This window comes from Macrobrachium nipponense, chromosome 9, assembly GCF_015104395.2.
Source record: "Macrobrachium nipponense isolate FS-2020 chromosome 9, ASM1510439v2, whole genome shotgun sequence".
NCBI lineage: Eukaryota > Metazoa > Arthropoda > Malacostraca > Decapoda > Palaemonidae > Macrobrachium > Macrobrachium nipponense.
In genome coordinates, this window is record NC_061110.1 from 85,933,002 (window position 1) to 85,949,878 (window position 16,877).

At 34.3% G+C, this 16,877-nt stretch overlaps 1 long non-coding RNA gene across 1 annotated transcript; it reads right to left on the reverse strand.

Moving 5' to 3' along the window:
• Positions 1 to 3,028: 3,028 nt before the first annotated feature.
• On the reverse strand, positions 3,029 to 5,727 carry LOC135218255 (uncharacterized). The gene is made up of 3 exons (XR_010315268.1): positions 5,697 to 5,727; positions 4,467 to 4,601; positions 3,029 to 3,051 (listed from the first exon to the last, which is right to left on the reverse strand). It is a non-coding gene; the product is annotated as an uncharacterized LOC135218255 (long non-coding RNA).
• Positions 5,728 to 16,877: the final 11,150 nt, after the last annotated feature.

Here is a 16,877-nt window from a genome sequence, read left to right on the forward strand (position 1 = left end):
GGGCTTTGCGGGCGTAATGTTTGCATGATTGGAAATGTTATTTTATTTATTTGTTAATTTATTTATTTGTTTGTTTTTAAAAGAAAATCGTTTTTCTTTACTTTTCAGATCTTAGATAAAGATTGTTTTTCTTTAGTTTTCAGATCTTAGATAAAGAGTAAATTATAAGTTCTGGTGTTTTGAAATAACCCTGTACTGAATTATCTGTAGGAAGAAAATTCATATTTGGTCTGCGCTGTTCACATAAGTTCCTTAGTGCTTAGTGCTTCGTTGTCATGCCAAGTGGATAAGTCTCAGCAAGGGCCATTGAGTACGGTAGACTCTCTGAACCTTGTTCTCGACCTTGAACAAAAATAATGACTCCTTCATTTCCTGTCTTTTCTTGCAATGGAGCCCTCCCCACTCATTCACCTCTCTACTGCAGCGATGAAAGTTACCTTTCGTAGCTACAGCTTTGTACATATCATTGCAGCTAGGTTCTCTAAGCATAAATACCCAATTGTAGGTCATCAATCTTTTTAATAAGAGCTCTGTGTCACAAAAACTATCAAATCATCTTGACTTTTGAATCTTTTTGGAGTACAGTCATTTTCTGTAATCTTTGCATGTTCACGTATGTTACTGAAAACCTCCCTGGCGGGATAATCATATAGTTGAGCAAAGGAAAATTTACGATTTGCTATTCCAGCAGTAGCTGTTTTACAATCGTCAAAGTCAGTGCCAAACCTTCGGAAAACTAACTCATAAACAGAAATTCCCGACAGGATTGCTACTCGTGCCCAGGTGTGAGCACCATTAGACCTCCCTAGGTCCAGGGTCAAAAATGCACAAAAATTAACGCACGGGAGTGGGAATCTGGTCAGTTACTCTAGTTACTTTGTGCAAACTTCTGCTAATTTGTGAAATGCCTGGAGCTACCATTTTAAGCACATTAATGTCCTTGCGAATGATTTACCTTAGTTTTTCCCCAAGTCTTCATAAGATCTTGCATTCTTTAAGCCATAATAAAGCCTCTCATAACAGCATAAGTATAATGGAATGGAATACAAAATTTAGGCCAAAGGCCAAAGCGCTGACACCTGCGTAGTCATTCAATGCTGAAAAGGAAATTGATAGTAAAGAGATTTCAAAGGTGTTCTTTGTGGCAATGGATTTTACACAGGAATGCAACTCAAAATAATTCACAAATCTTTCCAGCATCAACGTTAACTCTGCCGTGACTCACACTTCCGGTTTATGTCGGGATCCGTCGTAACTCAGGGTTCGACTGAAAGCAGCAGTTGGCTGATTCGTACTCTGCTTCAAAGTCTCCTGAGTGACTCTTGACAGTCATCTCGGCATGTATAGTAGTAGTTTCCTTTCCGGAGATGTCACTGGACATCTTCATTTCGAACTAACCAATGACGAGAAAGTGGCCGATGTTATTCATTGGCATGATACGCTATTTATTTTTATTTTCTTGGCGTGGCTTAACAAAGAATTCTTTAAAAATGACCAAATTACGAGTTCCCTAAAATCCTCTGAATATGTGAACATGAACATAACCTGAGAGAATTCCGAGCATCAAGTATATAGAAAATATTTTAACTCTCGTACTTGGTACCTTAACCAATTGCTTCATGTATGAATAGTCTCTGGCACAGAACTCATCACATGACCTCATCAATGCAAGTTACAAATCACATCGTAGCCGGTTGCCCAAAAAGGAGCTTTTCTTTCCTGTGGCACAAATCTTTAGACAATATAGTGAATGGGATAGATTGCTGTGGCCACAAGTGTGGGTAGGGTACTCTAAGATCCTAATAATTGATGCTTATATGCCCCGGGAAAATAACAATAATTTTGATCCATACAATATGATCGTAGGTTGAGTTACACAGCATGTGTATGTGTGTATATATACATAGATGGGTAGACTGCATAGCAAATTCCCTAAATCTACAAACCATTCATCTGAGGTATATGGACAATCTCTCCGTAAGCACTGGCCAAAGGAATGTCTATGACATAATCATTAGGCAGTGGTTTTACGAATGGAGTTCATCTTCGAATTGAGAGTTATATACGCATTTTACACCACCTCAAAATTCAGGAAACACAATATGGAGGTGTATCATGAAAAAACTCAGTTTGGAGTTTGTAATTCTTCTCCTCAAGAATTCATTATCAAATTTACACAATCTTTTGCTGGAGCAGAAAATTCCTTCTATATCTTTCAGGATGTTCTTCAATAGTAAATAAATAAGAACTTCTCTCTGATTGGGAAAATAAGTATTAAACTAAACCACTACAGTAGTTGCTCACGTCATTAAATTTCTAAAGACTAAAATTGTTTACAAAAAATATACTGTTAGGCTCACTTACCTTGTCCGCACTACTTGTTAAATGAAACAAAAGCTTGCATAGGATGCTTTTATATTGCATGAGAACTGACAGTGCACAAGAAAAACCAAATTTGTTACAAATCATCGTTGTACGTGCCACAACTGGATCCATCGCTTGGCCGTTTCATTGGTGTTCAGGAGGTCTTGATCTGTGCAGGTGGTTACTATCGAAAGCCTTTTAATTCATTCTTATATCAATGTTATTGTGTAATACTGCAAGAAATGAATGTATAGTGACTTTCTACTTTGAAATTCATAGAAGAAAGTGAGGCAAATTCAAGCTAAATGATTTAGGTGCTTTCAAAAATGCATAAATAGCGGGACACCTTACAGGATAAGAATTTCGTAAGTTCTTCCGTCATAAAAATCAATGAGTTACAAGAGCGAGCGTCACAAAAGCCATAGAGCAAAGACCCTTACTGCCTAGCGTTCTCTTCTTCCCGCGCTCTTAAATCTTAACTCTCAACTCGCTAAGGCTTGGGGGTGCCCACATCTGGGCAAGGGCAGCACTCCCGCTGGGCAGTGCGAAAGCTTATGGAGACAGTGCAATGAACTGAGATTCCGAGCCTGTTTAGAGCACTAGAGCACTTGCAGCATCGGTTTGGATCGATGTAATTTTCTTTCGTTGAAGCTGGGTCGGCAAGGCGGACGAGGGCACTTTGGCTACCTGTTGGCAAACTAAATTGTAGTTTTCCTTTTGGTAAAACACATGATTATTTAGAAATATGTTTTTACATAGCTTACAAGAACACGAGAGGATTATCGAATGTGATAGCATTAAAAAAAACTATGTGCGTATTTTATAGCTATGGTGACACAGAGTTCCAGTTTAAAACTTTAACCATTTAGAGTAGAATATAAATGCCTGGAAAGCTTAACGATTGGTGTAATATTTCGTATAACCGTAGCTACGAAAAGCGGCTACTGTCACTAGAGGAGATCGGGGCTTGTTTTTTTTTTTGGTGGGGGGGCGGGGGGGCAATTGCAAGGGGGAAAAATACGAAAAGTAGAGGAGATTCATGGTCCGGACAGTCTACCGTACTGAATGGACTCACGCGATTAACATAGCACCGAAGTCCAATGGAGCCGTTTTAAAGACAAATGCCATCTTCTACTACTGCTACTTTTTACGAAAAGAGGAGCCTTCGTGAAAGCACACAGATTAAATACAGCTCCCAACAGATATCCCTGTATAGGCCTAACTCCATTCAAGGTTTGTTCAAAAGACATGGCTAGGCAATTTGTGTTTTGATTGCAAACTGCAGGAGCTTTAGCAAAATGCAATTATCGAAATTTCTCTATTCGTATTGAATTTCAAATTATATTTTTACCATTATTAGGCTACTCATTCTGCGCACACATCGTTAAACAACATACCAAGAATTCATTGGCTTATTAGAAAACTTCAAAAAAATAGAACAGCTTGCATAAGGGAAAAAAAAAATTAGATGAAATTTACTATAGCTAAATTGATAGATAGCATTCTGAAAATAACCAAGAGAAGTGACCGTGTCCCCATCACACTTAGCTGTTAATAAATACCGATACCGATTTTATTTATTAGTTTTCTTTTTTTGGCCTGCTTAGATCAATAATTCTTTTGTTCGGTCCGACTTACATTTTTCCAGATTTCTACAAACTTTCATAATTCAAGTGACAGGCCTCTGTTTATTAGGCTGTTCGTCATGTCGACATTCTTATGAAAATCAATGGGTAAATAAATTACGGGGAAGTTGTATTAGTAAATTAAAAAAAATAAAACTATAAATAAATATATAAATAGACAGATATGTTACAGTCACGCATACGTTACTCCTACAAACGCTCTTAAATGGATTAAAGATAAAATCGCTTCGTGGACAATAAGGTTTACGGCTATCTATTTACGAAACTCTGACTGGATTATTAGAGCAGCAACGCGACTACAAACATTTTCCCAGTGCAGGCAAACTAACCGAAGCAGTGATCTCTAGACTTCCTTTACTCATCAACATTATTATTATTTATAAAACGAACAGTATCTTACTTAAGTCCTTATTCCGAATCATGGTAAGACAAATGAGTCCATTTTTGAGAACTTACGTCTGCTGGTTCGGGAGATGGCAATGCCTCGGCGTGGAAATAGCAGGCTACCGCCACCAACAGAAGAGACAAGAAGTAGATCTTCATTGCGGATAAGACTTCTTTTTTCACTGATTTAGGCTGAAGCAAGAAAACCTAAAAAAAGAAAAAAAAATGAGACGTAGCAGTGTTTTATTTTCCTTGAGAAAAAACAATTTTTTTTCTATTCCTGAACCAAATGTAGGCCTTAATAAGTCGGGACACTCACTAGATAAAAAAAAATGGTTTTGAAGGCAGTATGGTGGAAAAGCTTTTGTAAATTTAATAAGTTTCATAAAAAAAAGTAACTAATGAAATCACATATGATGCCTTAATCATGCTTTGCTTAAACTTCTCTTGTAAAGACATGAATGAAAAAACAAAATCAGATAATAGGACTCAAATCTTCTTCTACGATAATAACAAACATGACAATGCGGATAATGAAGATGATATTAGTCCGCCATCTTTCAGAGGACTCTTAAGGTAATTGGAGTAAATAATAAACCAATCAGTAATGAGGTATCCTCCGTCGTCAAATAATGAAGGTATAAAACGGACAATCATTTATGTTATAAAAATTCGACTAGGTTAAATAGAGAGATTAATTGCACCTTCTATATTACTGAAGTAAATCACACATGTTTCCAAAAGCTCATAACAAGAATTAGATTCAATGTAAATTCAAAAAAATGTTTGTTAAATTTCTTATGCTCCGAAAAATCTAGTCTACTAAACTGAACAGAAAGTCATCCATATACGGAACTGTTATGATCTTTGAATAACATACTAGACTCAACAAAGAAATTGTAAGCCAAAAGTGTGATATTGACGTACAACTCCATATGTATATATATATATATATATATATATGTATATATATATATATATATATTATATATATATATACATATGGCGTTGTACGTCAGTATCACAGTGTTGACTTATCAATTTCACATAAAAGAAATAATAAACAAGAATAATGAAAAACTATTTATTATGCTGTTAATCCAGTATATACAATCAAGAGAAGAAAGTATCTAGTATTCTAGCTGATGAATGAAGAAAAAAGAAAAAAAATTAGTAAGAATTAACAACAATAGACACTAACGATTCACTTAGAAAAAATATGGTGATAACGAACACAATGATAATAGAAACGATACAGGTAACAATGGTAAGAAAAGCATCGGAGTAAAACCAAGAACTTGCCTTCTCTGAGCTGTGAGCTTCTTGTCCTGTTGCTCTCTTGATGTTCTGGATCTTCTCTCCACTTTATATAGGGAAGTAGCTCCTCCCCATTGCATGGAGGGGTTGGGAGTACTGCTGTACATCAATGTCCTTGCTACTCATTATCTTTGCCCCCCCCCCCCCCCCTCCCCCCATTCCCCCCATCTTTGCAGCAAGTCTTCATGAGATTTTACATTCTTTAAGTCATAATTATTCGTCTCTCTTAACAACATAAGTATAGTGGAATGGAATACAAAATGAAGGCCAAAGGACAAGTGCTAGAACCTATGTGGTCCATTCAGCGCTGAAAGGAACTTAATAGTGAAGAGATTTCAAAGATGTAACAAAAGAGACGAAGTAGTTTACAATATGAGATAATTGTTGGGAGAGGACGGAAAAGTAACTGGATGAAAGTCAATACTTTTCATTGCCACAAACGATTTCTTTTACTACAAAGAAGATGAAATAAAAGGCAGTAAAGACATTTCTAAAGGCGTAAATTTGTTAAGTAATTGTCGAGAAGAAGCGATGATATGGGTCTCCATTTTTAGTCTCCCCAATTTCTAGGCGATGTAAGATGCATCTATTGGCTCTCACTTTCAAAGATGAACTCTGTTCGTAAATCCACTGCGTATTGGTTATTCCACGAACGGTCCTTTGACCAATGTTTTTGGGAGTGTCTGTACACATCAGAGTAATACTTCCATATATATATATAATATATATATATATATATATATATATATATATATATTATATATATGATATACATATATATATATATATATATATATATATATATATATATATATATATATATGGAGATATAATCCACATATGATGTAAAATCTTTATGTAGTTATATAAAATATATATATTTCTTGTACAGTAAATTACAGCTTTCGACCTTCAAGCTATGGTCTTGTTCACTAAAATGTGGTATATTGCCTACGGAACTGACATGTAGGAGCACAAAAAAAAAATAAAAACTTTTCTTATGGTAGCATTTCAAACAATATAGATTCGGTAACAAACAACCTAAATATCTATTGTGTGTGAACAGGTGGTTGAGCCCTTGTCCCTTCGATATGCTTACATGTATGCATGTATGTATGTTATATATGCATATATGTAGTATATAATATATATATATATATATATATATAGTATATATATATAGTATATATATATATGGTAACTTATTTTTATTACATGTATCATAATTCATCTGTAACAATTTTGCATGTAATAGCCCTTTGCTTTAAAACTTGTATACGTACGTTTAGATTATAGGGATGGAAACAGTAGTCACACATGAGATCTGAGTGCTCATATAAGATATATTTCTCTGTTATTTTGGTATAAAACCTTATTAGGCTTTTGAATTTTTTTTTTTGTCTACTCTAGGCTACTGTGAGTTTATATACTGTACTGAGTATTTCGAAGTTCTATGTTGTTATGTAATCTTCTGAAATTAATCTATATACCTAGAGACCCAATTTTACTTTAAAATGGATTAAACTGCTTGGAAAAAATGTACACCATTTTTTTTTTTTTTTTTTGCAAAGTTTAATGGTTAACCATCACTAAAAAGTAAGGTGTAAATTTTTTACGCGGAAAAAATACTCAGTGACATATGCTCCCACAACATTGAATCTTTTCCCAGCTTGTTCCAGGTGGACCTTCAGTCCATTAATCAACCTTGCCTTGTTCTTTCCATTTGTCAAGAATCTGTCATGTCTCATAGTGCTAGTCATCTCATCAGTGAAAAGTATTTATGTAGACTGGACCTTCTTTGCTCTTTGACTCTACTCTACATTCTTTGTGCTAGGACCATCACTGTAACCATCAAAGACGACATAGCAGTTTCTCTGGAGGTGCATCTCCACATAAGACAAATAGGCCTCATATACATCGTTGTATGTGCCATGTTGTGGCCACACCACACGCCGATAAATAACCAATATCTACTACAAATATGTCTTCTGTAGAATGTTTGTGCACAATTATAAGAAGCTTCTATTGCTGAAAATATGGTAGATTTATCAGTCTTCCTCATTGTAATTTCATAAAAGAAAGAAAGGGGTATGAAGGTATGAAGTAAAATCCTCATTTAATCTTATCACACAGATATTCCTGTTGAACATTTGCATTGTGCTGATTGGTATGATCTCCTCACGTATCTTCACAAAATTACTGACAATCAATAGAGGAAGGACCTTACTTTTACGATGCAACTTAGCCTCTCCAAATGTCTTATCTGTCGGTTTCTTCATAGTCTCTGTGCCAATCTCTACGGCAGCATCACAGTTAATGGTATCATCACCTAACACTCCTGTGGCATTTGACATCAGTTCAGTAGACTCTGGAATAAGGGAATGACTTCTCAGACATTCGGTCAGTTTTTCGATGTCTTGATTACCCTTCATCTGACGAGAGTTCCTCAGCTCAATATGTTGTTCTGCTATAGTGAAACTATTTCCAAAGAATTTTTCAAACTCATGGAAGAGTTCAGCACAGCCAGGCTTACCTAGGACCCGTCGATTCTAAACACTATCTTTCATACCCAGATGATGAATAAGGACTCCAGCTGTTTTCATTGTTTGCATTAAAACCTGTTTTACGGCCATTCTCTCCAGACACCTACCCACATTTTGTCACTGCATATGATTGTGAAGTTGTTTTTGGAATTAAATCTTTCAAACTCAGATGGGATATCGTTGTTTCCAACTGGGACATCTACTGGAGAAACAGGTGTGAATATTTGGCGTATGATAAGTGTCCTGCTGCATTGAAATGGGGGATATTATCACATATAGTTTTGAGGTGCAGATCCATATTACCAGATCTCTCAGAACATACAAATTCTCGCATCAATGCTACTTGGTCAAAATATTGTACCCAAAGTTTGGTAGTTCGACTGTTACAATGGTGCTTCCAACTTGAAAGTCTTCTTCTTTTTCCATTGAACGTGGTGAGGATGGTACTTTAGTTTAAATCTTTCTGAGATCCTGTCAGATTATGCAGAAATTTCAAGTTCTGTAAGAATGGTTTCACCCAGCCAATGAATCTCATTTGGTATTTGCATATAATATATATATATATATATATATATATATATATATATATATATATATATATATATATATATATATATATATATATATATATATATATATATATATATATATATATATATATAAGTCTATCACTTACCGTGATTCATATACATATATCGAACTACAAATGTCCTTTAATATCTAATTCGCTCTACCTCTGAATTAATATATTTTCATATATGCTTAACCGAGGGGGAATTATTAAGCGATAATAGAATTGGCGATCGACAGGCGCGAAACCAGCGACCTCTCAATTCCAGGACTGGCAGTGAAGCCTTAAACCACCCCGACACCGGTGTCGTGGTGGTTTAAGGCTTCACTGCCAGTCCTGGAATTGGGAGGTCGCTGGTTCGCGCCTGTCGATCGCCAATTCTATATCGCTAAATAAATAAATTCCCCCTCGGTTAAGCATATATGAAAATATATATTCAGAGGTAGAGCGAATTAGATATTAAAGGACATTTGTAGTTCGATATATATATATATATATATATATATATATATATATATATATATATAAACATGTGCTTGTTGTGTGATTGAAATAGATGAAAGATAAAAATATTCAAACAAGGACACATCGATAGATCTTTGATGAAGTATGAACTGAGAATTCATCTACTTAAGAACAGCATTCATGGTATACTCTCAATCTACAGAACACACCTGAATTCGCCTTGAAATTGGTTCTCAAAATTGGTAGATCGCACGATGCAGAGGGCAAAATACTATATAAGTCCAGTGAACTATACATTTTCATTATAAGCTTAAACCATCATTGTACAAACGCCTGTTCATTTTGTCTGGGTGATTGGTGCGAATAGGCACATTCAAAGTAATAGCTTTGATCTAAAACTTAAAATGCAAAGTAACATACTGTCATTAGAATATGACAAATCATAATTTGACTTCCATTTAAGCCGTAATATTTACAGAATCAGTGCTAGTGAATATTTACAACTAGTGATGACAAACAGATTGTTAAGCTTACAAAATGTCGAATACAAGTACATTTTCTACGCCATCCTGACGGTTATTCCTTTTAATATACAATAAAGATTATCTTCTTCATAAACCTATGTGTTCGACTCCAAATTTTGTCAAGAAAATCTGGCCCTGAAAACAATAGACTCTTAAACACTTTCTTATAGCAAAATAATGCTAAGTTTGTTATTTGCTTATAGGTATATATTATGCTATTAACTTTTCAGTACCTAAGATTAAGAATAAAGTTTTCTAGCTTATAAATAAGGTCACGGAAAGGTCTGGGAAAGACTACAATTTTTAAAATTATATAGTCTAGAAAGGAGAAGAGAACGCACATGATAATTCAGGCATGGAAACATTATGGAGCTAAAATATCAGAAAAAGCAAGCCGAAGTAGATTAATAGTGCCCCAAAACTATACCAGGAGGAAAAATAAGGACAGCACACAAGACATTAATCCACTACGCACCAGCAAAGACAATGCAGCATCTATTCAATGCGTTGCCAGCTCATCTGAGGAATATATCAGGAGTGAACGTAGATGTGTTTAAGAATAAGCTCGACAAATATCTAAGCTGATTACTTACTGGTGTGCTCTTTGCTCAGAGTCCAAATTACACTTGAATAAACTTTTCCTGGTATCTACGGTCCTCTTTGGATTATATTTTGCCTGTATCTTCATATTTCCTCTGTGAGTGCCAGGATGTGGAGGATAATTACCGCTTATCTGCTGCTCACATCGAGATGGCTCTTGCTTTGATGAGGATTCTGGTCTTCCAAAAATATAATTTTCTATCGAAAGTTTTTACAAGACTTAAATGACATTTTCTGCCTGTAAGACGTGGAAATATTTGTATGTAGGCATGGAGTAAACGTCCATTTTGTTAGAAAAAAGTAAACAAGTCAAACCTTATATTTCTGGCAACATTATTCAATAGGTGTTATATTGAATTTACACAACTTAGTGAATTGACCAGTTACGTTTTTTTCTTTTCGTGTCCGCCTATTAACGCCAGTACTCGACGTGCTTAAGCCAAAGAGCAAACTTTTAACCTTGGTTACATTCTTCTCAATGTCTTAACCACATCAATTCCCTGTCTCTTAACTTAAAACGATATCAGATGTTCTTGAATCAAAATATCGTATAATTCTAACGTAAATGTCAGTTCATACATCTCTAGACATGACGTTATTCTCTCCCTTAATGATTTTCTTAATGAGTTCCAGAACCTGAATATTCTGGCTCACTGTCCTTTAAATGCCGTTCATTATGGGGACTGAGCATATAATAACCTTATTTATCTAAGGAGTTTACGTGCCATCTGTTACGGTTTTACAGACCAAAAAGGTTTTCTTCTTTTTTCTGTGTATTTTTTAAAATGGATTCTAAGACGTGCTTTATGAATTTTGTATATTTGAATTCTTGCTCATGAACCTTGATTTGGTAAGTGACAAACTGGATACGTACAGCAATACCCCTGCCCCTCCATGCAGCAGGGATTAACTACTTACCTATATTAAGTCGAGAGAAGATCCAAAACATCAAGTAATCAACAGGACAAGAAGCTCAGAAAAGGCAAGTTCTTGGTTTTACTACAATACTCTTCTTACCAGTGTTACCTGTATTGTTCTTGTTTTTATTGTTATCTTTAATATTGTTTTTTTCAAGTGATTCGATAGCTTTATCATGCGATACATTCTTGTTTCCTCTTTCCGTGACCTTATTTATAAGCTAGAAAACTTTATTCTTAATCTTAGGTACTGAAAAGTTAATAGCATAATATATACCTATAATGCAAATAACAAACTTAGCATTATTTTGCTATAAGAAAGTGTTTAAGAGTCTATTGTTTTCAGGGCCAGATTTTCTTGACAAAATTTGGAGTCGAACACATAGGTTTATGAAGAAGATAATCTTTATTGTATATTAAAAGGAATAACCGTCAGGATGGCGTAGAAAATGTACTTGTATTCGACATTTTGTAAGCTTAACAATCTGTTTGTCATCACTAGTTGTAAATATTCACTAGCACTGATTCTGTAAATATTACGGCTTAAATGGAAGTCAAATTATGATTTGTCATATTCTAATGACAGTATGTTACTTTCATTTTAAGTTTTAGATCAAAGCTATTACTTTGAATGTGCCTATTCGCAACAATCACCCAGACAAAATGAACCGGCGTTTGTACAATGATGGTTTAAGCTTATAATGAAAATGTATAGTTCACTGGACTTATATAGTATTTTGCCCTCTGCATCGTGCGATCTACCAATTTTGAGAACCAATTTCAAGGCGAATTCAGGTGTGTTCTGTAGATTGAGAGTATACCATGAATGCTGTTCTTAAGTAGATGAATTCTCAGGTTCATAACTTCATCAAAGATCTCATCGATGTGTCCTTGTTTGAATATTTTTATCTTTCATCTATTTCAATCACACACAAGCACATGTTTAGATATATATATATATATATATATAATATATATATATATATATATATATATATATATATATATATCGAACTACAAATGTCCTTTAATATCTAATTCGCTCTACCTCTGAATTAATATATTTTCATATATGCTTAACCGAGGGGGTAATTTATTTAGCGATAATAGAATTGGCGATCGACAGGCGCGAACCAGCGACCTCCCAATTCCAGGACTGGCAGTGAAGCCTTAAACCACCACGACACCGGTGTCGGGTGGTTTAAGGCTTCACTGCCAGTCCTGGAATTGAGAGGTCGCTGGTTCGCGCCTGTCGATCGCCAATTCTATTATCGCTTAATAAATTCCCCCTCGGTTTAAGCATATATGAAAATATATTAATTCAGAGGTAGAGCGAATTAGATATTAAAGGACATTTGTAGTTCGATATATGTATATGAATCACGGTAATGTGATAGACTTATATATATATATATATATATATATATATATATATATATATATTTATGATATATATATATATATATATATATATATATATATATATATATATATATATATATATATATATATATATATATATATATGCAAATACCAAATGAGATTCAGTTGGCTGGGTGAAACCATTCTTACAGAACTTGAAATTTCTGCATAAATCAGACAGGATCTCTGAAAGATTTAAACTAAAGTACCATCCTCACCACGTAATGGAAAAGAAGAAGACTTTCAAGTTGGAAGCACCATGTAACAGTCGAACTACCAAACTTTGGGTACAATATTTTGACCAAGTAGCATTGATGCGAGAATTTATATGTTCTGAGAGATCTGGTAATATGGATCTGCACCTCAAAACTATATGTGATAATATCCCCCATTTCAATGCAGCAGGCACTTATCATACACAAATATTCACCACCTGTTTCTCCAGTAGATGTCCCAGTTGGAAACAACGATATCCCATCTGAGTTTGAAAGATTTAATTCCAAAAACAACTTCACAATCATATGCAGTGACAAAATGTGGGTAGGTGTCTGGAGAGAATGGCCGTAAAACAGGTTTTAATGCAAACAATGAAAACAGCTGGAGTCCTTATTCATCATCTGGGTATGAAAGATAGTGTTTAGAATCGACGGGTCCTAGGTAAGCCTGGCTGTGCTGAACTCTTCCATGAGTTTGAAAAATTCTTTGGAAATAGTTTCACTATAGCAGAACAACATATTGAGCTGAGGAACTCTCGTCAGATGAAGGGTAATCAAGACATCGAAAAACTGACCGAATGTCTGAGAAGTCATTCCCTTATTCCAGAGTCTACTGAACTGATGTCAAATGCCACAGGAGTGTTAGGTGATGATACCATTAACTGTGATGCTGCCGTAGAGATTGGCACAGAGACTATGAAGAAACCGACAGATAAGACATTTGGAGAGGCTAAGTTGCATCGTAAAAGTAAGGTCCTTCCTCTATTGATTGTCAGTAATTTTGTGAAGATACGTGAGGAGATCATACCAATCAGCACAATGCAAATGTTCAACAGGATTATCTGTGTGATAAGATTAAATTAGTTTACTTCATACCTTCATACCCCTTTCTTTCTTTTATGAAATTACAATGAGGAAGACTGATAAATCTACCATATTTTCAGCAATAGAAGCTTCTTATAATTGTGCACAAACATTCTACAGAAGACATATTTAGTAGATATTGGTTATTTATCGGCGTGTGGTGTGGCCACAACATGGCACATACAACGATGTATATGAGACCTATTTGTCTTATGTGGAGATGCACCTCCAGAGAAACTGCTATGTCGTCTTTGATGGTTACAGTGATGGTCCTAGCACAAAGAATGTAGAGTAGAGTCAAAGAGCAAAGAAGGTCCAGTCTACATAAATACTTTTCACTGATGAGATGACTAGCACTATGAGACATGACAGATTCTTGACAAATGGAAAGAACAAGGCAAGGTTGATTAATGACTGAAGGTTCCACCAATGGAACAAGCTGGGAAAAGATCAATGTTGTGGGAGCATATGTCACTGAGTATTTTTTCCGCGTAAAAAAGTTTACACCTTACTTTTAGTGATGGTTAACCATTAAACTTTGCAAAAAAAAAGAAAAAAATGGCGTACATTTTTCCAAGCAGTTTAATCCATTTTAAAGTAAAATTGGGTCTCTAGGTATATAGATTAATTTCAGAAGATTACATAACAACATAGAACTACGAAATACTCAGTACAGTATATAAACTCACAGTAGCCTAGAGTAGACAAAAAAAAAAATATTCAAAAGCCTAATAAGGTTTTACCAAAATAACAGAGAAATATATCATATATGAGCACTCAGATCTCATGTGTGACTACTGTTTCCATCCCTATAATCTAAACGTACGTATACAAGTTTTAAAGCAAAGGGCTATTACATGCAAAATTGTTACAGATGAATTATGATACATGTAATAAAAATAAGTTACCATATATATATATATATATATATATATATATATATATATATATAAAATATATATATATATCGTTATTTCACTATCACTACAAGGAACAATCACGCTCTTTATGCTGCTCATTACTACAAACAGAAAGCTCTTTGGTTCAAAGGCATCAAAAATAAACATTTTGAACATGTACAATATCACTAAGACAAAGTGAAAACTCACTAGAAAACTGACATAATTCTTTTCAATAATCTTCATATTTTGCATTTTGATCCTGTCGTACTGAGAGGAGAGAGAGAGAGAGAGAGAAGTCAGGATTTCACTCAAAAACATCCATTAATACGTATGTATTTATACATATATGCCATATGTGTATACATGCATATGCATATTATATACTCATATATGCATATAAACATACACATGCATACATGTAAGATATTCTCGAAGGGACAAGGGCTCAACCACCTGTCATACACAATAGATATTTAGGTTGTTTGTTACCGAATCTATATTGTTTGAAATGCTACCATAAGAAAAGTCTTTAGTTTTATTTTTTTTTTTGTGCTCCTACATGTCAGTTTCCGTAGGCAATATACCACATTTTAGTGAACACGACCATAGCTGAAGGTCGAAAGCTGTAATTTACTGTACAAGAAATATAATATATTTATATAACTACATAAAGATTTTACATCATATGTGGATTATATCTCCATATATATATATATATTATATATATATATATATATATATATATATATCTATATATATATATAATATAAAAAAAATATATATATAAATATATGGATATTATATATATATAATATATATATATATATATATATATATATATATATGGAGATATAATCCACATATGATGTAAAATCTTTATGTAGTTATATAAAATATATATATTTCTTGTACAGTAAATTACAGCTTTCGACCTTCAGCTATGGTCGTGTTCACTAAAATGTGGTTATATTGCCTACGGAACTGACATGTAGGAGCACAAAAAAAAAAAATAAAAACATCATATGTGGTTATATCTCCTATATATATATATATATATATATATATATATATATATATATATATATATATATATCCATATATATATATATATATATATATATATATATATATATATATATATATATATATATATATATTATGGAAGTATTACTCTGATGTGTACAGACAAACACTCCCAAAAACATTGGTCAAAGGACCGTTCGTGGAATAACCAATACGCAGTGGATTTACGAACAGAGTTCATCTTTGAAGTGAGAGCCAATAGATGCATCTTACATCGCCTAGAAATTGGGGAGACTAAAAATGGAGACCCATATCATCGCTTCTTCTCGACAATTACTTAACAAATTTACGCCTCTAGAAATGTCTTTACTGCCTTTTATTTCATCTTCTTTGTAAGTAAAAGAAATCGTTTGTGGCAATGAAAAGTATTGACTTTCATCCCAGTTACTTTTCCGTCCTCTCCCAACAATTATCTCATATTGTAACTACTTCGTCTCTTTTGTTACATCTTTGAAATCTCTTCACTATTAAGTTCCCTTTCAGCGCTGAATGACCACATAGGTTCTAGCACTTGTCCTTTGGCCTTCATTTTGTATTCCATTCCACTATACTTATGTTGTTAAGAGAGACTTAATAATTATGACTTAAAGAATGTAAAATCTCATGAAGAAGTTTCGGGGGGGGGGGGGTTGGGGGCGGGGGGGGGGGGGGGGGGGGGCGGCCAAATGCAAATGAGTAGCAAGGACATTGATGTACAGCAGTACTCCAACCCCTCCATGCGATGGGGAGGAGCTACTTCCCTATATAAAGTGGAGAGAAGATCCAGAACATCAAGAGAGCAACAGGACAAGAAGCTCACAGCTCAGAGAAGGCAAGTTCTTGGTTTTACTCCGATGCTTTTCTTACCATTGTTACCTGTATCGTTTCTATTATCATTGTGTTCGTTATCACCATATTTTTCTAAGTGAATCGTTAGTGTTCTATTGTTGTTAATTCTTACTAATTTTTTTCTTTTTTCTTCATTCATCAGCTAGAATACTAGATACTTTCTTCTCTTGATTTTATATACTGAAAAATTAACAGCATAATAAATAGTTTTTCCATTATTCTTGTTTATTAT